The sequence below is a fragment of the Trachurus japonicus genome, chromosome 1 (assembly GCF_045865225.1).
Source record: "Trachurus japonicus isolate A0001 chromosome 1, Traja_1.0".
Taxonomy (NCBI): Eukaryota; Metazoa; Chordata; class Actinopteri; order Carangiformes; family Carangidae; genus Trachurus; species Trachurus japonicus.
In genome coordinates this window covers 20,190,342-20,197,667 of record NC_140907.1, presented here as the reverse complement: position 1 = coordinate 20,197,667, position 7,326 = coordinate 20,190,342, and positions in this window count along the sequence as shown.

Here is a 7,326-nt window from a genome sequence, read left to right as displayed (position 1 = left end):
TAACCTGCTTTTGAGCCTTGGAGAGTTTTCTTCCCCTCACATTGTGCAGCAGAGCCATACTGGGACCAGTTAGAGGCTCTTTGCATCCCACAGAATAAGAAATTACTCTGATCAAAAGACAACTGGCTCTGGCAAGCTTGTGTCTGCTATGTGACCACAGCATCTCAATAACTGCATTAAACTGCTCCTAGGCCCCATTCTGTTTTTCTTTAAGTGAGTTGTGTAGCGTTGGATTGTTTAAAAGAAAAAAAAAGAGGTAAAAAGAGAAAAGAGCTGAGGGGAAACTCCTTGTTGTTTCCTTTAAGAAGAAAACCAAGGAGCCCCATTGTGGTGCATGTGAAAGGGGAACAATCTCTGCGTCCTTGTGCTTCATCCTTGAGTGATTGTGAAGAAAAATAATCAACACCATGAAATCAAAGATTCTCATTGACAGCAGAGCAAGAAAACATCTTTTCTCCTTGGTTTCTTTTAGGCACAAAGATGAAAACATTGCACATTTCTCTTCATCTGTGTCATTTTTATATACTCCTGCACCTGAGTATGGGACTAAAGGTGTCATCACCAAGTTTACTTACATGTGTGGACAGACAAGGATGGACGCAAGAATCGTTTCTGGATGGACGGGCAGATGACGGATGCATGGATAAGCCCACATTAATCGCCTGGATGGTTGGATAAACCCACATTAACCGGCCCCTGACCAAAAAGACAAGCGACAAGAGGGAAAAAGAAAGAAATGAAAAACAGTGGCCACGCAGATGGAAAAGTGACAATACGATAAAAGAGAAATGGCTTTATAGGAATACTTGAATCCCTACAGCCCCAATATTGGTTTAAATCCTGACTCTAAACAGGAAAAAAAGACTCATGTGCAGCCAGATGAGAAAGATTTAGCCACAGCACATCACATGAATAATAATAAATTGAGCAGCGATAGAAAACGGACTCCACACCATTTATTGTCATGTAAACTGAGCCACGGTGGTAAAGCTCCAGTTGGAAAATGTTTGTCTTTCGCATTAATATCACACACTGAACATTAACAATCAGCTCTTTTGAAAAATTATTCATCACCGGGATGTCAAAGAGAAACACAAAGGCTCTTAGATCTTATACTTTTACTTTGATGAGCATGAAGTCAGGCAAGTTTATGAAGAATAAACAAGTTTCCTCATCTGGATGAAAGAGGCACAGTGATGATAAAAAGTTCAAGACTTTATAATTTCATCACTAAGAAAACACTGATATATCGGACGTCTTTTACACAGAAACTGTATTAAACTTAAGTCTGCAGTCACAACACACTTCACCACCAGCCATGCTTTTTATATGTTGGTGTATGTTAAAGGGTTTATAATGATATTTATCCGTATTTTTTTCATGCATCATTTGTTTGCTGTATCCATGTGATGTTGTAGTACATGTTAAAGTTAGTTCTATTCATGTCTTAGCAATTTTTTTTTTATCATAAGGGAATTTTCTTAATGCATCAATAATAATAATTTTTAAACCTTTTTTTTACTCTCTTTTTGCCATCTTTAATGCATTTTGCTGGACAACCTTTTGTGGTTGTGGAGTACTTCATCTTTGTTATATCAACATTTAGTCAAGTAGATGATCAACATACAGTATGTCAAGAGAAAACAGTTATAACACAAATTATAACTGAAATTCAAAATAATTTGTCAGCATGATTCTGTTGATAAAGGTAAAATATTTAATTGGGTAACACTTTATAATAAGTATACACTATTAAGCATTAGTTAAGCATTAAATACTGAATTCATCATAACACATGAATACTATGTGGTTTATAAAGACAGTTAAAAGTGTTTTACTCATCATTGATAAGCACTAACTGTATTTATAAACTACTAATGAGTATTCATGCATTATAAATAACGAATTCAGTATTTATTGATGCTTAACTAATTCTTAATAGTGTGTACTTATTATAAAATGTTACCTTTAATTGTGTTAAATATTGTAATCATCACATTATTAGGAACATTATGAATAAATACTGAAAGTATGTGCTGTTGTATTTTGCTCAGACTCTGTTTGTGTACATGCAACATGTACATGAGTCCGTGTACACATTTACATAAACTGTAGTTTACTGGTTCACAAACTGGGCAACAGAATCAAGGGTTCCCCAAGATAAATGCAGGATGGCACAGGGATCACAGCAATGATTTCCTTTTTTATCAAGTCATTTGTGCAAATAAGTTGAGTCTCATGATCATGACATCAACCGCTGTGTCAGTGACATGTGATGTATATTCATATACTGTATATTTTTTCATCAATCTAGCGCAGCAGCCGATTTATTCTAGAAATGTTTTGAGACAAGACGATTTTCCAAACAGATAGAAATTCTCACTGTGCTTATGGATTTCCTTTTATTGTTTAAGGACTCAATAATGACAAAGCATCTTTCATCATGTGTTGTATAATGTCTCTGATAAAGACCACAAACTGAAATTATTTGACTGCTGAATGAGGTGTTAACAATGATAATCAAACAGAAAAAAAGGTTTATTCCTTTTTGCTTTTCTGGCACTTTTTTCTAATTTGTTTTTTCACTTTCTAAATACTGGACACTTCACCTCTTTACGCTTAGAAAATAATCTGGAAAAGAACAATTGGAGACAGTGAACTGTTCTTGACTGATGTCCACACAGAGCCTGAAACCTGTGCCACGTTTTTGCTTAAGCCAATAATAAAGAAGTAGTCTGGCACTCTGTACTAGAACAGCATATTGTCAGTTTTAAGACACAAGATATAGTTGTAGAGGGGGGAGATAGGCTAATGTTAACCAGGTTTCAGTCTTCTCATCAAGCTCTCTGCAACAACAAAGCAAACAATAATATTTTTGGTCCTTTAAAGTGTCACAAGCCAAAACTGTTGTAAATTTGTGCTGCTGTAACCTGAAGACCCATAAGTGCTGATTTGATCTTTGTACCCGTAGGAGCACTGAAGTCAGACAGTTAGCTAAGCTTCTGAGAGGACAACAGCAAATCTTCTTTCTTTCATCATAGTGTAGTGTTGTGTAGTGTGTGTGTGTGTGTGTGTGTGTGTGTGTGTGTGTGTGTGTGTTACAGTCGTTATTTGGGAGCGAAGCCAAAGAAGTACACAAGCTGTGAGAAATCCAACAGCCCCTCAGTCTGGTGGCTAATCAAAGTGCTCCGGTGGATCTGGATCACCTCAGGATGGTTGTCTGATCTAGGGCATGAAAAGACAGACAGAGAGCAGGGGGAGGAGGGGCGAGAGGGTGAGAGGGGAGGACGGGGGTGAGACAGAGGGGAAAGAAGAAGAGAGTGAGAGGAACAGAATCAGAGAGAGTGCTGAGAAAAAAAGGGGGAAAGGGATGAAGATCATTCCCACAACAGATACCACTATCTCACAGGGTTTTAAAGGGCCCCCTTTCTGTACTCCCCCCCTCCCCTCCCCTCCCTTCCTAGCCCCTCCTGCCCTCTCTCTCTCTCTTCCTCCCCCCTCCTCCCCTCACCAATAATGCCAAAACTTGGCAGCCAACCCAGCAAATGAGCAACAGTTTCCCATCAGAGAGAGGCAGCAATCCTTACTGCCTTGGCACCGGCGATGTCTGAAGAATGACGGGACTGTAAGAAGAGAGCAGACATGAATGGGGTCTGTTAGGAGAGAGAGAGTGAGAGAGAGGGAGAAAAAAAACACATATCAATGCCTTTTGATTGTCTAGGAGTGATTCTTGTGAGAGCACATCACTGAGCTGACAAGCCGGGGTGTAAAAAGTGGTTGTATTTGATCTGATGATGTGTATTTTTCATGGGCAGAGGAGGGTGTTTCTGAAGGGTAATAAGCATTTATCAGTTTTCTAGACACTCCCTTTGTGTTGCGCTTATCCAGGATTAAAATAAAAATGATGTTAAGTCAGACATATCTGCTATATAAATCTGAAAGCATTTGCTATAGGAGGACTTTCCTAATTCGTCTCTGCCCCCTGCCAAGGGGATGAGGGCTTCACCTTTTTGCACTTGGCACAACCCTCTATGTGTTCACCAGCAATGCCATCAGATTATGCAAATCCATGGAGATGTCCTATTCAACACTACCTCCATTTAGAACTGAGATATTTGAGCCAAAAATGAATAGAGTGATAAAAGAGGCAGTGTTTTAGAGGAGCAGAGCAGAAGAAGGGTCAAAGACATCTCCGAAGTAAATGAAAACATAATGAATACTGTACAAAATATCCCACTGTGGACCATCATTTCAGTCACGCCCTCACTTTTCTCACTCGTCTTTTTTTTCTGGTGTTTTTGTGATGTTGTGTAGAATACAGTTGCCCCCACAGACAATCTGAGAAATATGGAGGTGGAGAACAGCATGGGAACAGCAGAACAAGCGTGCAACAACACACTATAGAGGAGAGCCGCAAGTTAAAGAAACAAAAAGAAATACAAGAAACAAAAAGAAACAAAAATTGGACCAAACGCTTTGTTATTCATGGGAAAAAAAGAGCAAGCTTGTTAACTTACACAATTAAGGCGTCATTTGCCAAGAGAAAGTGCAGGTCTTTGTTTTTGGGGGGACAAAAGGTTGAGAGAGCGTGTTTTAGATCGGTGCTGTGAGTTTCATGAGGGTGGGTTTGGTTATCTGGCGTGCCACAACAAGGGACACTTTTGTCATGAGCACAGACAGTGTGACATCAGAAAGTGCTTGAGATAAATCAGGTAATTTTGCATGGTTGTTAGACAAAGAGCACCATACATTCCAGTTCCTGTGTGTGTTTATAAAAGGAGTATGAGTAAAAAGAGGAGGCAAAACACCATGTGAGTAATTTCACAAGACGTCTCCAATAGAGTGGCATAATTTATGTTTTAAGGCCTTTTTGTTAAAGACTAATGGCATTAAGTTTGACAACATCAATAAATTATTCATATTTGAAAGAATGTGTTAAATTGAAGAATGTCTTAATAAAGTTATTTGCCCAATTTTGCACTCCTCTGTAATAATAAAGAGCAGAAACATAATTTCACAAATTTTCTGAAATCTATGCATCTTTAAAAAAAAAAAAAAAAAAAGGTAATATGGTGTATATGAGAAATAATATAAAATGTATAACTTATGTAATAATAAGAAATAAATATTGCCAAAGGCAACACTATATTAATCCTACTTAGAACCAAAGTTTGGACACGTTCATCCTAATTTTACAATTTACACACAATAATGATTTAAATCTCTTCTGAATGAATAATCACAAATAAATTCAATGCCCCTGAATAATCATTACTGAACTGATTAATGATGTACTGTGAAAGAGCAAACACAAACCAGTGCAGTCTACAGCGATAAAATCTACATGTGATCTTTTCATTTGATACATTTTCACTGGATCTACTTCTTCCAGTAAAAAACCCATTTTCAGTGAAACAGTAACAGAGAAACTGTTTAAGCTCAGAAAAGCTGCGGTTTAATCTTTTCATTAGAATTTTCAGATAAAATTAACCTCACCTACAACTGTCTAAGGACGGAAGTGGGAATCTGTTATGGTGGGAAACAAATGAATACTCATTAATGGTAGGCTACTTGATTTGTACTTGAGTATTTCCACCACCGTCTACTATTCCACTACATTTCAGAAAAAAAAATGACATGCTCCTTACAGTGATTTTATCTCCTCAAAACCATAGTAGACAACTCGAGGCTTATTAGCCTAAACATTCAATTTTATAACTAGTGTTCCTAAAAAACAGTTTCTCCTCCTGTGGTCAAACAAAAAGGGGAAAAGCTGTTTCTTGTATTTGCACATGGGTACAATTCAGACTGCCTGTTGGGTTGTAAGCTGCCCTCATTTTTTTTTATTTCTAAACTCATCGACTTCTCTTTGGTTATACAAAAAGAAAGTTCTCGATCTCCAGCAGCACTGGATTTTTTTCCTCCTGGTTATCTTGGGACTCAGTGAAGTCTGAGAGTCGTCCTTTCAGCCCCTCATGCTGCACCTGTGAGGGTTTCTTAAGAAAGACTTAAGTCTGAACCACTGATGGTTCATTCGTGCCAGAAATCGTTCTCCAACATAACGCTTCAGTGGCGTGTGCAGAGTATAAAAACTGACAACGTGAATCAGGAGAATGCAACGTGAAGCTTTTGGGGGAATCTGAAAAGCTGTGTGTGTGTTGTGGTCAGGCGGTCACAGCTGAGGCACCTGACAAACTTGACGCCCCAGTCAACTCTCTGCGGGGCCAAAAAGAAAGGGTAAATAAAACCCAGAGGTCCTAATGTGCTCCCTGTGCGCTTGGCTGGACTCATGAGGGGCGAGCATGGTATGTTCGCCCTTTTGTCCGGCGAGATGACGGCCGCTCCTCTGTATTTAGCTGCGTCCGGGGGCCAGCGTAGGGCCAGCGAGGGGGAGACCCCGGGGCTGCGGGTCAACCTCTGAGGTCACGATCTGAGTTACCAATCCAGAGAAAGAAATAAAGCAGAAATGAGATTGGCAGCCAGTGAGACTTCATCTCATGTGACTGCATTTGGTCAAACTGAAAGAGATCCAGCCAATAAATATTCTCGTGTGAATGTTGATAGTGTGACCGAACGCTTTCATTTTAAACTGAAAGAGCCTTTTTGATGGAGAGGGAGCTTTGGGATAAAAGAGGAATGAAGCAGAGCGAAAGAAAAGAAAGAGAGCAGCAAAGCAACGCTCAAAAACAACAACACAATATTGTAAATTCAAAGAATGTTTCCTCTGGTTTTATGTTTGCAACAGTCAGAGCGGTCGTTTTGGTTGTGGTCATCGTGGTGGTGGGCGAAGTGGTCAGGCCCTCAGTGACCTCACTGCGACCTTCACAGCAGGGCACCCATGTCCGACACCGAGATCATAGCAACACAACACAGACCATGAGAACAACAGCTAGTTAAGACAAAAATGTCACTCATCCAGTGTCAAACTATTAGACTGAAATCTATTTGATACAGAGTTACATTAACTTTGTAAAAACTTCTACAAAACCAGAAGAACGTATTTGACCAAATGGCTTGGGAGAGCTTCAAGGTGTGTGTGTGTGTGTGTGTGTGTGTGTGTGTGTGTGTGTGTGTGTGTGTGTACATGGTGGATAAAGGCACAGATCAGGATAAAAACGGTTCCTCCGAGAGAAACTTCCATTGCAGATATTGTGTGATGGTGATATGACTGAAAATGAGAGTGAGACAGAGAGAAGGATCTGAATACAGTGTCTATAAATCTTTAGGCCACCAGGGTGCACTCTTGATTCTGAACCTTAAAAAGAGACTTTATTCATCCCGAGCCGCTCACACTCAGAACAACAAGCTGGTGCACAGTGCACAAGT